The 16,028-nt window shown below is 40.4% G+C and overlaps 1 long non-coding RNA gene across 1 annotated transcript; it reads right to left on the bottom strand.

The window, feature by feature from the left end:
* Positions 1–5,759: 5,759 nt before the first annotated feature.
* Positions 5,760–9,036, bottom strand: LOC108443070. Its single transcript, XR_001859105.1, has 2 exons — positions 8,865–9,036; positions 5,760–6,221 (listed from the first exon to the last, which is right to left on the bottom strand). It is a non-coding gene; the product is annotated as an uncharacterized LOC108443070 (long non-coding RNA).
* Positions 9,037–16,028: the final 6,992 nt, after the last annotated feature.

Here is a 16,028-nt window from a genome sequence, read left to right as displayed (position 1 = left end):
ATAACTGCCCTTCACCTATAGAGGCCAAGCTGACTCAACGGAAATAAACCGATAAACTCAATGTGCTTAAATACACCCATCAAACACAGCATTGAAACCACCTCTTTGTTTCTACGCTCAGTGCCCACTTTATCAGCTCCATAGTAGTGTCACTCTGTAGACACAGTTACAGACTGTGGTCAGGACCCCCATAGAGCAGGTACTATTCGGTGTGTTAGTGTGTGTTGCGCTGGTGCGAGTGGATCAGACACAGCAGTGCTGCTGAAATTTTTTGAACACTGTGTCCACTCACTGTCCACTCCATTAGACACCCCTACCTTGTCGGTTTACCATGTAGATGTGAAGACGGTAGCTCATCTGCTGCTGCACAGTTTGGGTTGGTCATCCTCTAGACCTTCATCAGTGGCCACAGGATGCTGCCCGCAAGCCATTTCACCTCTGCATTCTAACCCATCCATGCAGTGAAACACTACATACACACTAGTGAGCACACACACATTAGGGGGCAGTGAGCACGCTTGCCCGGAGTGGTGGGCAGCCCTATCTCCAGCGCTCGGGGAGCAGTTGGGGGTTAGGTGTCTTGCTCAAGGACACCTCAGTCACATACTGTCAGCTCAGGGGATCGAACCAGTGACCTTCGGGTCACAGAGGTGGTTGTAAACAAAAGAGATGGTTTTAATGTTATGGTTGATCAGTGTATGTGAAGTGGCTGATTGTGGATACACTTCTTTACAGTGGCGGTGATGGGAACCAGGGGTCGTAATGACTTCAACATAGATATAGACATTTTATTTACCATCCAGAACCACCAGAGAACCTACACGGGTCTTCTGAGTTTATATGGAATGTTGATGATGGAAAATAGTGGAAAAACCAGGAATAATAAGTTTTCTTTAGGGACTATTTTGTCTCACAGCACCCTGCATGTCATATATCCCTCCAGCATGAGTGCATTTTGAGCCCAAAACCTTGTCAAAACTATCATAAAACAATGTCTCAGACATCAGGCAGTGAATTCATAACCATGTCATACAGGGATGGACTGGTCATCAGGAGGACCAGGCCAGTTCCCGGTGGGCCACTATGTGTGTGGGCCGCTGAGAGAGTGAGAAAGAGAGAAATGCATGGTTGTTTCTAATGTAGTCCCATTAAAATGAGTGGAGACCGCTCAGGACAAACGCTGTTTTATGATAGTTTAGAGAACTTAAACCATTCATGGTGGAGGGAAACATGCAGGGCGTTGTGCAGCAAAACAGTCCCCAAAAAAAACTCATTATTCCAGATTTTCCACTATTTTCCATCATTAACATTCCATATAAACTCAGAAGGCTCGTGTAGGTTCACTGGTGGTTCTGGACAGTAAATAAAATGTCTATATCTGTGTTGTAGTCATGGCAACCCCTGGTTCCCATCATCACCACTGTAAAGACATCTGAACCATTTCACAACAAATTGCACTGAATCTCTCTGACTACACCTCACACATTGAATTATGTGAGAACTTTGGAAAATCAGTGGAATTCCCCTTTAATGTTAATGTATTGTCATTATGGGGGTTGGAGGTGTTGCAGTTTTCGAGGATCATGGTGGTGGTGGGGGGGGGGGGGTTAGTTCCCAGTCCAGTCCTGATTTCATGTAGGAACTTTCTGTGAGGAGGTTTTAGAGGTGGACATCTGGTTCCTATCACCACCACTGTGAACAGTTCTGACTCTGTAAGTTTATCTAGAACAGAGTGTTTCACACCAAAGCACTCTGAATGACTCTCAGGAGGATATTTATGAAGCTGCCTAAGAACATCACAGCGTGTAACGCTGCACCAAGGCACACTCTTAAATCAACTTCTAATTTAAATTATAATTAATCTTATTTATTGCTGGTTTTTATTCCATTTTTATTACTATTTTTATTTTGTATGATTTTTGTATTACTATTTCACTGTAAAGCAATTTGAGATGTGTGCAAAGTGCTCTGTAAATAATCACATTATTTATTATTATTGTTGTTATTGTTGGTTTTGTAAAACAGTAAAAACAAAGACCATTTTTATGAGTGTCCAAACTTTTGACTGGTACTGTGTAATGTAAACTAACCCATATTAAGTGCTAATTACAAATGTACTTATTCCAGGAACAGAGAGCACTTTCACTGTTTATGAAGACGCACAGAGTGGACGGAGCACATGACTTATCAATGCACATTTCAAGAGCTTAGGAAATAAGGCATTACTGAAATACTGACTAGATTAAAAACTTCAACAAGCTGGTAAATCTCCTGCTTTTTGTACGATAGATGAAATATTGGTGCATACATTGAGACGATTAGTGGATTTAAAAAGAACATTTTTCGATAATAATGGTATTTTCATTATTGGAAGCCACTACAAGTATATTACAGTTAAATGCTGTACATCTAGAACTGCTTCGATTTGCAACAGATGACTTTTCACACCAGGTCCAAGCTTCACAGACGTGACAAAAAAAAGAAACAAAGCTTTAAAAGTGTATGTATGTGTGTCTGTATATATATATATATATATATATATATATATATATATATATATATATATATATATATATATATATATATATATATACACTGCTCAAAAAAATACTTAAACAACACAATATAACTCCAAGTAAATCAAACTTCTGTGAAATCAAACTGTCCAAGTAGGAAGCAACACTGATTGACAATCAATTTCACATGCTGTTGTGCAAATGGAACAGACAACATGTGGAAATTATTGGCAATTACCAAGACACACTCAATAAAGGAGTGGTTCTGCAGGTGGGGACCACAGACCACTTCTCAGTACCTTTCTGCTTTCTGGCTGATGTTTTGGTCACTTTTGAATGTTGGTGGTACTTTCACACTCGTGGTAGCATGAGACGGACTCTACAACCCACACAAGTGGCTCAGGTAGTGCAGCTCATCCAGGATGGCACATCAATACAAGCTGTGGCAAGAAGGTTTGCTGTGTCTGTTAGCGTAGTGTCCAGAAGCTGGAGGCGCTACTAGGAGACAGGCCAGTACACCAGGAGACGTGGAGGAGGCCGTAGGAGGGCAACAACACAGCAGCAGGACCGCTACCTCCACCTTTGTGCAAGGAGGAACAGGAGGAGCACTGCCAGAGCCCTGCAAAATTACCTCCAGCAGGCCACAAATGTGCATGTGTCTGCACAAACGGTTAGAAACCGACTCCATGAGGATGGTATGAGGGCCCGACGTCCACAGATGGGGGTTGTGCTCACAGCCCAACACCGTGCAGGACGCTTGGCATTTGCCAGAGAACACCAGGATTGGCAAATTCACCACTGGCGCCCTGTGCTCTTCACAGATGAAAGCAGGTTCACACTGAGCACATGTGACAGACGTGACAGAGTCTGGAGACGCCATGGAGAGCGATCTGCTGCCTGCAACGTCCTTCAGCATGACCGGTTTGGCAGTGGGTCAGTAATGATGTGGGGTGGCATCCATGTGCTCGCCAGAGGTAGCCTGACTGCCATTAGGTACTGAGATGAGATCCTCAGACCCCTTGTGAGACCATATGCTGGTGCGGTTGGCCCTGGGTTCCTCCTAATGCAGGACAATGCTAGATCTCATGTGGCTGGAGTGTGTCAGCAGTTCCTGCAAGATGAAGGCATTGAAGCTATGGACTGGCCCGCCCGTTCCCCAGACCTGAATCCGATTGAGCACATCTGGGACATCATGTCTCGCTCCATCCACCAACCACAGATTGCACCACAGACTGTCCAGGAGTTGGCGGATGCTTTAGTCCAGGTCTGGGAGGAGATCCCTCAGGAGACCATCCCTCACCTCATCAGGAGCATGCCCAGGCGTTGTAGGGAGGTCATACAGGCACGTGGAGGCCACACACAATACTGAGCCTCATTTTGACTTGTTTTAAGGACATCACATCAAAGTTGGATCAGCCTGTCGTGTGTTTTTCCACTTTAATTTTGTGTGTGACTCCAAATCCAGGCCTCCATTGGTTCATAAATTTGATTTCCATTGATGATTTTTGTGTGATTTTGTTGTCAGCACATTCAACTTTGTACAGAACAAAGTATTCAATGAGAATATTTCATTCATTCAGATCTAGGATGTGTTATTTGAGTGTTCCCTTTATTTTTTTGAGCAGTGTATATATATATCACTATTGTTGGAATAAAACCTCCATTTTTCAGTTTTTGACATAATTTGAAAATACCTGTTGTTCTTTACATTGTATATACATTTTATGATGAATGGCCCAAAATGACTTGGAAAAAAATTCTGGTTCCATTGACTTACATTAAAAGTACTTTTTTCTTTCTCCTGTAAAGTTACCATTTTGCAATATAAGAGGTTTTGATCCGACAACAGCGATATACACATGCACACATATATATGTGTGTGTGTGTGTGCGTGTATGTATGTATGTACTAATAAAAAAGAGACATGGCAGATATGTCCATGACTGTTATTAAGGATTTGCAAGTTTCTCCACAAAAAAGATCTCACCAGAGCACTCACCAGTGGTCTCAGAGTAAACTCAGAAAAGAACAGAATACCTTTATTACTGTGAGATTCCCTGCATTGATGCCTAAACTGACAATGATAAGAATAATAATAATAATAGAATAAGTAATATATAAATAATAATGTAATAAAAGTGTTAAAAAAGACTTAAAACACACCCATCACATGCTGATGATTTTATTCTTTATAAATAAATACAATATATAGGAAACTGTGGTCAGGAGACAAATACAAACTAGGATCAGATTTTGCATTTTATATCCATGTAATTAAAGGGTCTGTTATATAGAAAATCACAATTTCATCATGTTCCTAAAATAAAGATTTTGGTCTTGGTTGTGCATAGTTAACATTGTTAAGCATAGTTTAAAGCGTACCATTCACTCCACAGAGGATACAATCCATTTACAGAAACTAGGCCACAAAAATAGCCTGTTTTTTGTGATGTCACAAAAAAAAAAGGAATATACATTGCATACATCGACCTATTCAGTGTACAACAGTTTAGCCCCACCCACCCACACTAAAGTTAAGCACAAGCTACTTTTTGACTAAGGTATAATACAGGACAGCCAATTGGAACAGAGCTCATTTACATATCGTTGCTGTCAGAACAAAACCTTGTATCTATAAAATAGCAACTTTACAGGAGAAGGAAAAGACCTTTACTTTACTTTTAATGTCAATGGAACCAAATGTTTTTCAAAGTAATTTAGGGCTGTTTCTTTTGGTCCATTCATCATGTAATTTACACACAATGGCATTTATATATTATGTCAAAAACTGCAAAACGACGAAATTGGAGATGCGAGCTTTCGGTCCGACAGCAGTCTTAAAGCGACGGTAACAAAAACACACTGTTTAATTCGGAGAGATAAAGAGAGTTTGTAAAAGAGTAAAAAAGAATTACGTGTGTTTACTGTGGACAAAACAAAAGGTACGCATGTCAAACTAGGGACCCCTTCAGGCCAAAGTGCTATGGATATTAACGTTTACCCTCTTCTAATTGTTCTAATTGGATTCAGTCCATGGAGGCCTTGCTGACTGGCTGATGAGCTGAATCGGGTGTGTTTAATGCGGCAGCGTGCTGAAGTCTGCAGCATTTTGGCCTGCGAGGACTGGAGGCTGACACATGTGACGTAAGGTATGGGCCCTTTTGACATGATTAAGTATGATTTGATCCCATTAGTACTGATGAAAGTGACACGTAATAAAGTGGAGACTGTAGCCTTTGGAAGTCCGTTTTTCAGGGTTTATTGCTGTCACTGTGGCAGAGCATGGAAGAAATGCTCCTGGTTATTTAGGTTGGGCGGCTGTGTGTGACGTCATACCACAGGTTTGATGGTGCACCAAAACAATGCCGGAAGCGCCAGGACCTTGGCACACAATGCAACTGCAGGACAAACAGGAGGCAGCAGAGTAGAATTAGAACTGAGAGAAATAGGCAGGTTGTTCTGCGAGCAGCTCTGTGGCTGAAGCTCGGCTGCAGGAGCTCGACGGGCTCCTCGGATTCACAAGCATTTGGATTCAGGCCTTCTGCCTCGCACGGCTCTGGAGCAGGACGCAGAGAGGTCTCCTTGTCCTGAGGGAATCTGCAAGTAAACGCTTCACAGTCTTCAGCGTCAGTTTTCTGTGCACACTGAGGGACAGCAGAGGGCGCTCTGGAATGGCTCCATGCTCCAGGAAAGCTCTGATTGTTACTGTTTGTTTGAAAGAAAGAAAGAATATGTGAATTGTTTTGAATGTCTTTTTAAAAACGGTGATAGTTTGACAAAAACAAGGGGGAATTACACCAATTTTCATAAATATCTACATACCTAAAAGGCTTAAGAAAGTAAAAAGAGTGGTTCAGTGTGAAACGCACTGTTCTAGAGAAACTTACAGAGTCAGAACAGTGGTGAAGAAACCTCCCTCACAGAAAGATATTTCATGAAATGGTTATGAATTCACTCCCTGATGTCTGATTATACTGGACCCTCACAGAGCTATTTGGGTGGTGGGTCATTCTCAGCATTGCAGTAACACTGATGTGGCGGTGCTGTGTTAGTGTGTGTTGTACTGGTACGAGTGGATCAGACAGAGTAGTGTCACTGCTGGACAGAGAATAGTCCACCAACCTAAAATATCCAGCCAACAGCGTCCTGTGGGCAGCGCCCTGTGACCAGTAATGAAGGACTAGAAGATGACTGTGCAGCAGACTGTGCAGACTGTGCAGCAGCAGATGAGCTGTCGTCTCTGACTTTACATCTACAAGGTGAACCGACAAGGTAGGAGTGTCTAATAGAGTGGACAGTGAGTGGACACTGCTGTGTCTGATCCATTCGCACCAGTGCAACACACACTAACACACCACCACCACATCAGTGTTGAGAATGACCCACTACCCAAACAGTACCTGCTGTGTGAGGGTCCATGGGGGTCCTGACCACTGAAGAACAGGGTAAAAGGGGTAACAAAGTTTCAGAGAAACAGATGGACTACAGTCTGTAACTGTAGAACTACAAAGTGCTCCTATACAATAAGTGGAGCTGATAAAATGAACAATGAATGTAGAAACAAGGAGGCGGTCAGAATGTTATGCCTGATCGGTGTGTATTGCGGCTGTCTGTCTTGTGGTGTTTTAGACAGAAAGTATATATGCGATCTATACATTATGTGTTCACCCACTTATCAGACACACATACAAACACTAAAAAGACATCAGCACAGAAGCAACAGTTTTTACATGCGGTACATCTAGGCATGCAGTCCCAAAAATCAGACAGTTTTGGGCCGATTCTTGATTCTTCTTTCCTGTGTGAGTGTTGGTTGACTACCGGGTAGATGTTAGGCATGTGGGCCAGATCTTGGACAGCTTCATACCATTTTGCTTTGTGACTACATTTGTGGGACAACTCTGGCGTGAATGCTGTGGACCAACAGTGTAGTTGGGCCAGACTGAAGCCAGATTTGGGCTATATACTTCAGCTTTACACATTTTACAGAGTGTGGGGCACTAGACCGAGGACCTAGCTGTATTTCGGGCCAAAACAATCCAAGGATGTGGCCCACAAGTGGGTCAGACAAATTTTAGCACCATGTTAATTGTCATAGGCTTCAGTTGCATGTTAGCTACATTAGCCTCATACATTCTTAAAAAAGACGGTTCCTCAGGGGTTCTTTAATAAGACAATGGTTCTATATAGAAGCAATAAATACTCAAAGAACTGTTTGCATGCTTAAGTGATTATTCAGAATGAAGGAGAAGGTGTTGTGTATGGTTCTTTACAGCACCGCAAAGGGTTTTTCTATTGAATACAAGCTTTCAGTGGTGGAGAGTAACTTAAGTTAACTTACTTAAATGTAATTGGTTTCTGTACTTAACTAGTGGGGTTTTTTTTTTGTGTATCTATACTGAAGTTTTTCCATTTTGGGTGACTTTTTGCTTTCATGCCACTACATTTCAACATCTAATATCTGACTTTTTCCTCCACTACATTTAGAGAAATCTGTCGTTCCTTTTGTTTTCTGTGTGTATAAAAACGTAACATGTCAAAACGAAAGAAGCACAAAGCCAGAGCACCAATCAGAGCCCAGCGGTCACTTTGTTTAGAGCTGGTTTTGACCTGTTGGTCACACCGACCCAGTGCAGCACACGGTTCAACGTCAGCGCAGCAGCGTAAAACTTTGGGAGAGTCTGTTCAACATAAATGATGAACTAACCTAACTTTGTGTAAATAGAGCACAAAAGAGAAATATGTCCACATATGCAGTCGAGACTGACGCGGCTTTTTTCTGAATTTCTACAAAAACCGTTTCATTTTATAGTAAATTAGTTTGGGCTGGTTTATGTTTATGCACAGAGACCTACAGATCAACATAGTAAAGGAGCTCATTTGTGATCCTGAGTTTAAAGCCAGTCTTTTAGTACTTTTACTTTATACTTAAGTACATTTGAAGGTAAATACTTTAGTACTTTTACTCAAGTGGAGGTCTTAAGGGAGGAACTTCTACTTTAACTGGAGTGATATTTTACCCTGGGTGTCTCTACTTTAACTCAAGTACATGGTTTGTGTACTTCGTCCACCTCTGCAAGCTTGACATCGTAACAATAGCAGAACCCTTTGTGGTGCTAAATCCTGTAGAACCATGCACAACACATTTGCAATGAATCTGAAAACCATTTCACCATGCAAAGAAGCATTTAAGCATGCAAATGGTTCTTTGAGGGTTTACTGTTTCTACAGAAAAGAACAGTTATCTTTTTAAAGAACCCTTAAACAAGCACCTTTTTAAAGAGTGTCGCTCCAGTGCTGACACTAAAGAAGCGAGCGTGTTGTCAGTGTTATACAGCTCAGGCCCACCAGTAATGTGAACAGCATGGCCTGTGTTCCTCCTTTTTTAAGCTGTGCCTTTTGCTTGAGGGTAGATTCATGTGCACCATGAAGACCACTCGAGATCCGGGGCATCGCTGTCCGTTTCTCGGTTCAGCTGAATGCTCCAGATGATTTGGTGATCTATCCATGGTGTATTTCAGGCTCTCTGGAACACAAACAGCAAAGCGAAACCAATTCCTGGGGTTTAGTAACAATAACAGCTTTGTTTTCTGTCACTTTCCTTCAGAATAAAACAAAATAAAGAATAAATAAAAGCATACAAAACCAAAATGGGTGGCTTTCTGCTTGGAAAGGTAAAGTGGGACAAAGCTTTCTCATTTTAAAACCAAAAAATTTGAAGCAACATAATAGTCGACAACACTACAGCCTTAAAAGGTGAATCCACAGCAGTTTTGATCAAATTTTCGGTATAATTAAGTGGTTAAGATGTAAACCGAGCGGTTCAGAGTGGTTTGGTGTGAAACGCTCTGTTCTAGAGAAACTTACGTCTTAACTGTTCACAGTGGTGGTGATAGGAACCAGACGTCCACCTCTAAAAGCTCCTCACAGAAAGTTCCTACATGAAATTGTTATGAATTCACTGCCTGATGACTGAGACGCTGTTTTATGATCATTTTGAGAAGATTTTGGCTTTAAACTCCATTCATGGTGGAGGGATACATAATATGCTGGGTGCTGTGAGGCAAAATAGTCCCAAAAGAAAACTTATTATTCCAGATTTTCCACTATTTTTCCATCATCAACATTCCATATAAACTCAGAAGACTCATGTAGGTTCTCTGGTGGTTCTGGATAGTAAATAAAATGTCTATATGTGTGTTGTAGTCATGGCGATGCCTGGTTCCTATTACCACCACTGTAAAGACATCTGAACCATTTCACACCAAACCGCACTGATCCTCTCTATTTACGTCTCAAACACTGCAACATGCAGAACATTCGAAAAATCGGTGGAATTCAACTTCAACATTTTACAGCTGGGCTTCTTCTGCCGTCATACTAAGCCATGGATGCACTTGAACCCATAATGATGGCGACACATCGATCATTTGTGACATTAATTCATCTTCAGCAAACATTCAGCAACGTCTATGTAACATTCATTCATATTAAACACACCGATACCAGCATCTACTCTGAGACAACACTACTCTGAGTCTTACTGTGTTGGAGAGCCAACGACCTTCAGTCAGATCTTCACACTGAAACGTCCCAAGAACAATTACGTCATGTCTCACGCCAGAAGACCAGTGTGAGGTAACATTCGATACATGACGTGTCGTATTGACATATAAGCTTGAACGCCCCCCCCCCCCCGTTTTTTATTTTGCAGTCATTGCTTCGCGATTCTTGGAGTCGACTCCGACTCTCGATTCTTGCTGTTGGTATCGATTCTTTGATTTTAAAGTTCCACCTTAAGCGATTCAGCAGTTACCTCAATGGTCCGCCGGCGCCAGAATGCATCTGCAGCGCTTTTTAAGGTGGAACGGGAATTTTAAATAAGAAGGTGGTAGTTAATGGGCAATTCTCAGCTTCATCCTCTTTTAAACCACGTTAAGTGAACAATTACTGTTTCCGTTCCTTGTTTTGCTTCAAGTCAGTGCTGTAACCCGAATGATGAGAAAAACGAGGAGCACCGGTCAGAAAGGTTTTGTCTGAAAGCTGCAAACCCACGCTGCTCAAACTCAGCCGTCAATGTCCCTCGATGAAAAACTGAAAAGGTGGAAGAGTCGATTCCTAGCATTTCGATTCTTTGAATCATTGGTCAAGAGTCGACCCGTCTTCCACGCCTGTTGGAGATGAGGTATCGACTCTTTTGGAGTCGACTCACCATGGCCTAGTTGCAGCACGAGTTAAAACACACCAATACTTTTTACACCAGTACTTTTCGTTCCGTCTTGTGTAGATATTACAGGTCTGGAACGTTTCTTAGTGACCTGTCAGTTAAAATTTCCGTAAACGTTTTGTTAGTATCTTGCATAAAATTACGTCAGGACTGAACGCGCGCTCATTTTTGAATCATAAGCTTAGCATTAGCTTACTGAGGTAACTTAGTTAATGTAGCCTAGCTTAGCGTAGCTAGCCGAATAAAATGTATAGAGAATATTAATATTTTATACTCTTTTAATTTGTTACGTCGTTAATTCCACAGACAAACAGTCGTGTCCTGTGTTGTAAATTCACTTTCGTGATATATAATTTCGGCTTTTGCACAAATACATAACGCTAGCTAGCTAAATTAGCTTATACGCTAAAATCGTCAGATAGCTTAGCTTGGCGTAGCGGCTTCGCTGTTTGAGAGGTTTAGTCTTTATAAACAACAAATTAAGGCCGGTACTATGTTAATAACTCATTGAAGGCATTTTCAAGACTATTTTTACGCTTAAAGATGCCGAAATAGTTACATTTAGTCACTTTTAAGGATAATGCGGTCCAGAGAGTGAACCGTTTCTAACGGACACTATGTAACGTTAGCTTAGCATCGAATATTTGTATTTCTATTTGCAAAAACTAAGAAAGTATAGACATGAAAATTCACATTTAGGTTCATACGCTGCTAAAGCTTTTATTGTTTAGAGTGCAAACGGAACATTTAAACTGAAGTGTTGAAAGTAGATGCCCAGTAGATGTGTGTGTGTGTTTTATATAGAACAAGGAACACCACAAGAACACTTTACATGCTAAAGTTGTTGGGCGAAATGGTTCTTAAGAATATGCTGAAAATGGTTTTATAGTTATACGACTTTCTGTTGTATACAAGTTTGACATCATACAGTATAAAACCATTTTCAAAAAGGTTCTATGTAGTACCCTATACAAATGTTATGCAAAGATCATGGTTCTTTGAGTATTCGTGGTTCTTTATAGAACCATTGTCTTTACAAAAGAACCCTTGACGAACCTTTTTTTAATGTGTAGGGAATCTGCCTGTTAACTTAAGTCTTTCATTTATTGAGGTGTTGATGTTTATTCACTGATTCTTGTCTTGAAATTCGCAGATTCGGATGATGATGGACCCGCCAGCCCCGGCAAACATCACCAACGGCACAACCCTAAGCTCAGATCATCCGTGGAGCTTCTTTGTACACAACCAGCCTGGCATATTACTCACTATATTTGGAGCCTGTCTTTTTGGAGGTAACACCCGCCACTGAATGTACATGCTTTATTTGTTTAACTCACAAAGACAAAACCCACTAATCGGCAGCCGTGGACGAAGTACACAAACCATGTACTTGAGTTAAAGTAGAGACACCCAAGGTAAAATATTTCTCCAGTAAAAGTAGAAGTTCCTCCCTTTAGACCTCCACTTGATTAAAAGTACTAAAGTATTTACCTTCAAATGTACTTAAGTATCAAAAGTAAAAGTACTAAAAGTAATTCTGGCTCTGATGTCCTGTTATAATTTTTATAACGAGACTGGCTTCATGAACTCATTTCAGGTGAAAATCCTCCAGTGTCTCTCTTGGTAAACCAGTCTTTTAATAGAACGTCATTAATTAGTGACGCTGACGTCTATTAAAATTATTATAAGCACAAAACACTGAAGGTAAACAGTTTCCATCAGGGAGAACCGAGTGGCTCTGAAATCACTTTTTACACACAAGCAAAGTTTCAGTTTCAGATTTATTTACAACTTTAGTTCCAAGTTTAAGTTTAATGAAAACTGGCTTTAAACTCAGGATCACAAATGAGCTCCTTTACTATGTTGATCTGTAGGCGTCTGTTCATAAACATAAACCAGCCCAAACTAATTTACTATAAAATGAAATGGTGTTTGTAGAAATTCAGAAAAAAGCCGTGTCAGTCTCGACTGCATATGTGGACATATTTCTATATTGTGCTCTATTTACACAAAGTTAGGTTAGTTCATCATTCATGTCGAACAGACTCTCCCAAAATTTTACGCTGCTGCGCTGACGTTGAACCGTGTGCTGCACTGGGTCGGTGTGAACAACAGGTCAAAACCAGCTCTAAACAAAGTGACCGCTGGGCCCTGATTGGTGCTCTTGCTTTGCGCTTCTTTCATTTTGACTAGTTAAAACTAGTTAAGTACAGAAACTAATTACATTTACTGAGTTACTGTCCACCACTGATAATCAGCATCATTATTTCATGATGGAAATGTGTCAAGTTAAGCCAAATGGCCTGTTTTCAACAGACTGATGTTTATGTGATCATTAAATCTCACACATCCATCAAGGCAGTGTTAAAGGGGTATCCCAAATATTTTTATATTAACTTCCTGCCTAATTAAATGCTTAAGACCCTGTGTTCCTGTCACCACCACTGAAAAAGGCTAGACATCATTGGTGCATGGCTAGGCTTTGGGTCCTAAGGGTTAAGAAGAGTTTGGCCTAATACATAGTTTTAAATCAGTTACATTCATGTTGGAAGGATACATGTACGGCAGCGTGAGGCAAAATAGTCCCCAGCTTTCAACTATCCATCCAAAACTCAGAAGACTCGTCAGGTTCACTGGTGGTTCTTCATGGTAAATAAAATGTCTATATTTGTGCTGTTGTCATGGCGACCCCTGGTTCCTATCACCACCACTGTAAAGTCACCTGAACCTATACAGAAAACAATCACACAGAAGCTATACAGAAAGCAATCACACAAAAATGCAGAAAATCCCTATTGACCAAAAAAAAAACTTTCATGTGAAATACTAACTTAGACACTGAATGACGAGAGTTTGAGCCACTTGTGAGTTGAAGTTTGAGATCTGTGTTGGTCACTAATAGAGGGTCTATAGTAGAGTCCCTGATCTATGGAGAAGAGTTTGTGCCAAATTGAAATGCAGTCACTGCAGTGGAAAAATGTGAAATGCAGTGCACACCTGGCATTACTATTCCATAGTGAGATGCAGGATACCTACTTAAAACAACAAAAACATTAAATCAGCATAATGGATCTTTTACATTTCACTTTGGCACGTCCCAGAGGAAATGAATATCCTAAATAAGATCACCTCTCGATCTTCGGTTCTTCTCCTAGACCTGGTTCAGTCCTGTTTGATGTATGTTCTGTGATATATGATAATGCACACACTTAGCGCAAGTTTAATCTGATTATACTATACTATACTATACTATGGAACAGCTCATAGGTGCGTAGTAATTAAAACTTTGTTCTTTTAATCATCAGCTATCATCAGGACCTTTCTGTCAGTTCTGAAGCTGCCCTACACCATAGTTTTGGCGATGTGTGGTTTTCTGCTGGAAACACTCAGCTTCTATTATCCTGGGGTAAGCTCACAATCACAAATAAAAAGGTTTTAAAAGCAAACAAGCAGAAGACTGAGATCAAGGCTGTTGTATTGACCGAACTGACATTAACGTCTAACGGATCTCCAAATGTTTGTTACAGCTCGAGTTTTACTGCAAGAGTTTAGCGTTGCTTAGGCAATTTCTCAAACAAGTTATTTGTTAAGTTTGTGTTTAGAAATCCCAGCTGTCCAGTATTGTTTTCAGCTGCAGTTTGTCCACTTTGAGGGAAAATAAACAGAGATTTGACCCTGAGACAGCTGTCAGCATCAGAAATGGTTCCGAACTGCACTTTGGGAGTGTATAAACTGAAATATAATATTGTAAAATCGTAAAAATGATCATGTATGAGACTCAATTGCAGGACGGTTAATAAATACATGACAAAAGTGAAACCATTCATATAAAATTCATTTTAGTTTGTTCTTGCCTCCAAAAGTCTAAAAATGTCAGGTGGTACAGCCAAATATGGTCCATATTTGTTGATTAAGAAAACTATCAAAAGAGGTCATTTAGTATAATTATAATTAATATAATTTAGTTAGGCATATAAAATTCTAAATAAAATAGTTTGGCATGATTTTATGTTTGAAAACTTTACAACAAAAACAGAGTTAAATAATAAGGCGTCTCAGGAAGGTGGTGAGATGAGGTCAGTCTTATGATGTCAGTTTACTGCGCTGCAGTGTTAGCTCTTAATGTTCATATCTTGACTTCTTAACCTTGTGATTCAGAGGATCCAGGAGCTTTCCTTTCAAAGTAAAAGTGAATGTACGGCATCAGGGCATCTGCATGCATCCTGTCAGAGTAGAGTGGACGGAGTCGGGGTGGTGCTTATGATATGGACACCCACTCCCACGCTCAGATGACTGGTGTTTAGGAATGCACGATAATATTAGAATCACATCAGTATTGTTGGTTGTGTCGTACTGGTATTGCTAACACAACTGCCATTGGGCAGATGGTTAGAATTGGCTGATATTTCAAATTAATATCTGATGACATACCTATTAAGCTTTGAGTGAGCTGCAGTAAAATATCAGTATTTTACTAATTTTACTGCGTTTGTAACAGTTCAGAAATGTTATATTTCTCTGTAATGGTAGTCCAGGTAAGTCTAATTCCACTTTCTGTGCCTATACATTCTCTGGCTAGGTGCACTTTCTAGTTCTACAGTTACAAACTGTAGTCCATCTGTTTCTCTGATACTTTGTTAGTACCTTGTACTAGTACTTTGTTAGAGCAGGTACTATTTGGGTGGTGACTCACTCTCAGCACTGCAGTAGCAGTGACGTGGTGGTGTGTTTGTGTGTGTTGTGCTGATACGAGTGTAAGAATAGACCACCAACCGAAAAACATCCAGCCAACAGCATCCTTTGACTACAAAGTGCACTTATATAGTAAGTGGAGCTGATAAAATGAACAATGAGCTTAAAAAACAAGGAGGTGCTCATAATGTTATGCCTGATGAGTGTATATATGTATCATTTCACCCATACCAAGTATATAGTGTTCTACATAGAGTGTAAAAGCTGTCATTTTGTGCTAAATCTAGTGGATTTTAAGAGGAATGGTGGAAAGGTAATAGTTTAGATTTGTAGAAAATTCTTGATTAGAAATTTTGATTTCTTATAGCTATTCAGCAACAGTCTGCATTTGAACTGTTAATAAATAAAGGACTTTAAAGTGAAAGAAAACCTTTGCATTCTGCCTATGTTATCTCTCACAATCTCAGTGTTTCACATTTGTAAAATATCACAAAAGAGAGCACCGTTTGTTCTTCTGTCAGCTGATATCTTGATGTTTTTTTTCCCAGGTCAGCTATTACACAAAGGAGATCGCAAACATCAGCCCCCAACTC

Source organism: Pygocentrus nattereri, chromosome 8 (genome assembly GCF_015220715.1).
Source record: "Pygocentrus nattereri isolate fPygNat1 chromosome 8, fPygNat1.pri, whole genome shotgun sequence".
Taxonomy (NCBI): Eukaryota; Metazoa; Chordata; class Actinopteri; order Characiformes; family Serrasalmidae; genus Pygocentrus; species Pygocentrus nattereri.
The sequence above is the reverse complement of the archived record's forward strand: the minus strand, read 5'-3'. Positions and strand labels throughout refer to the sequence as shown.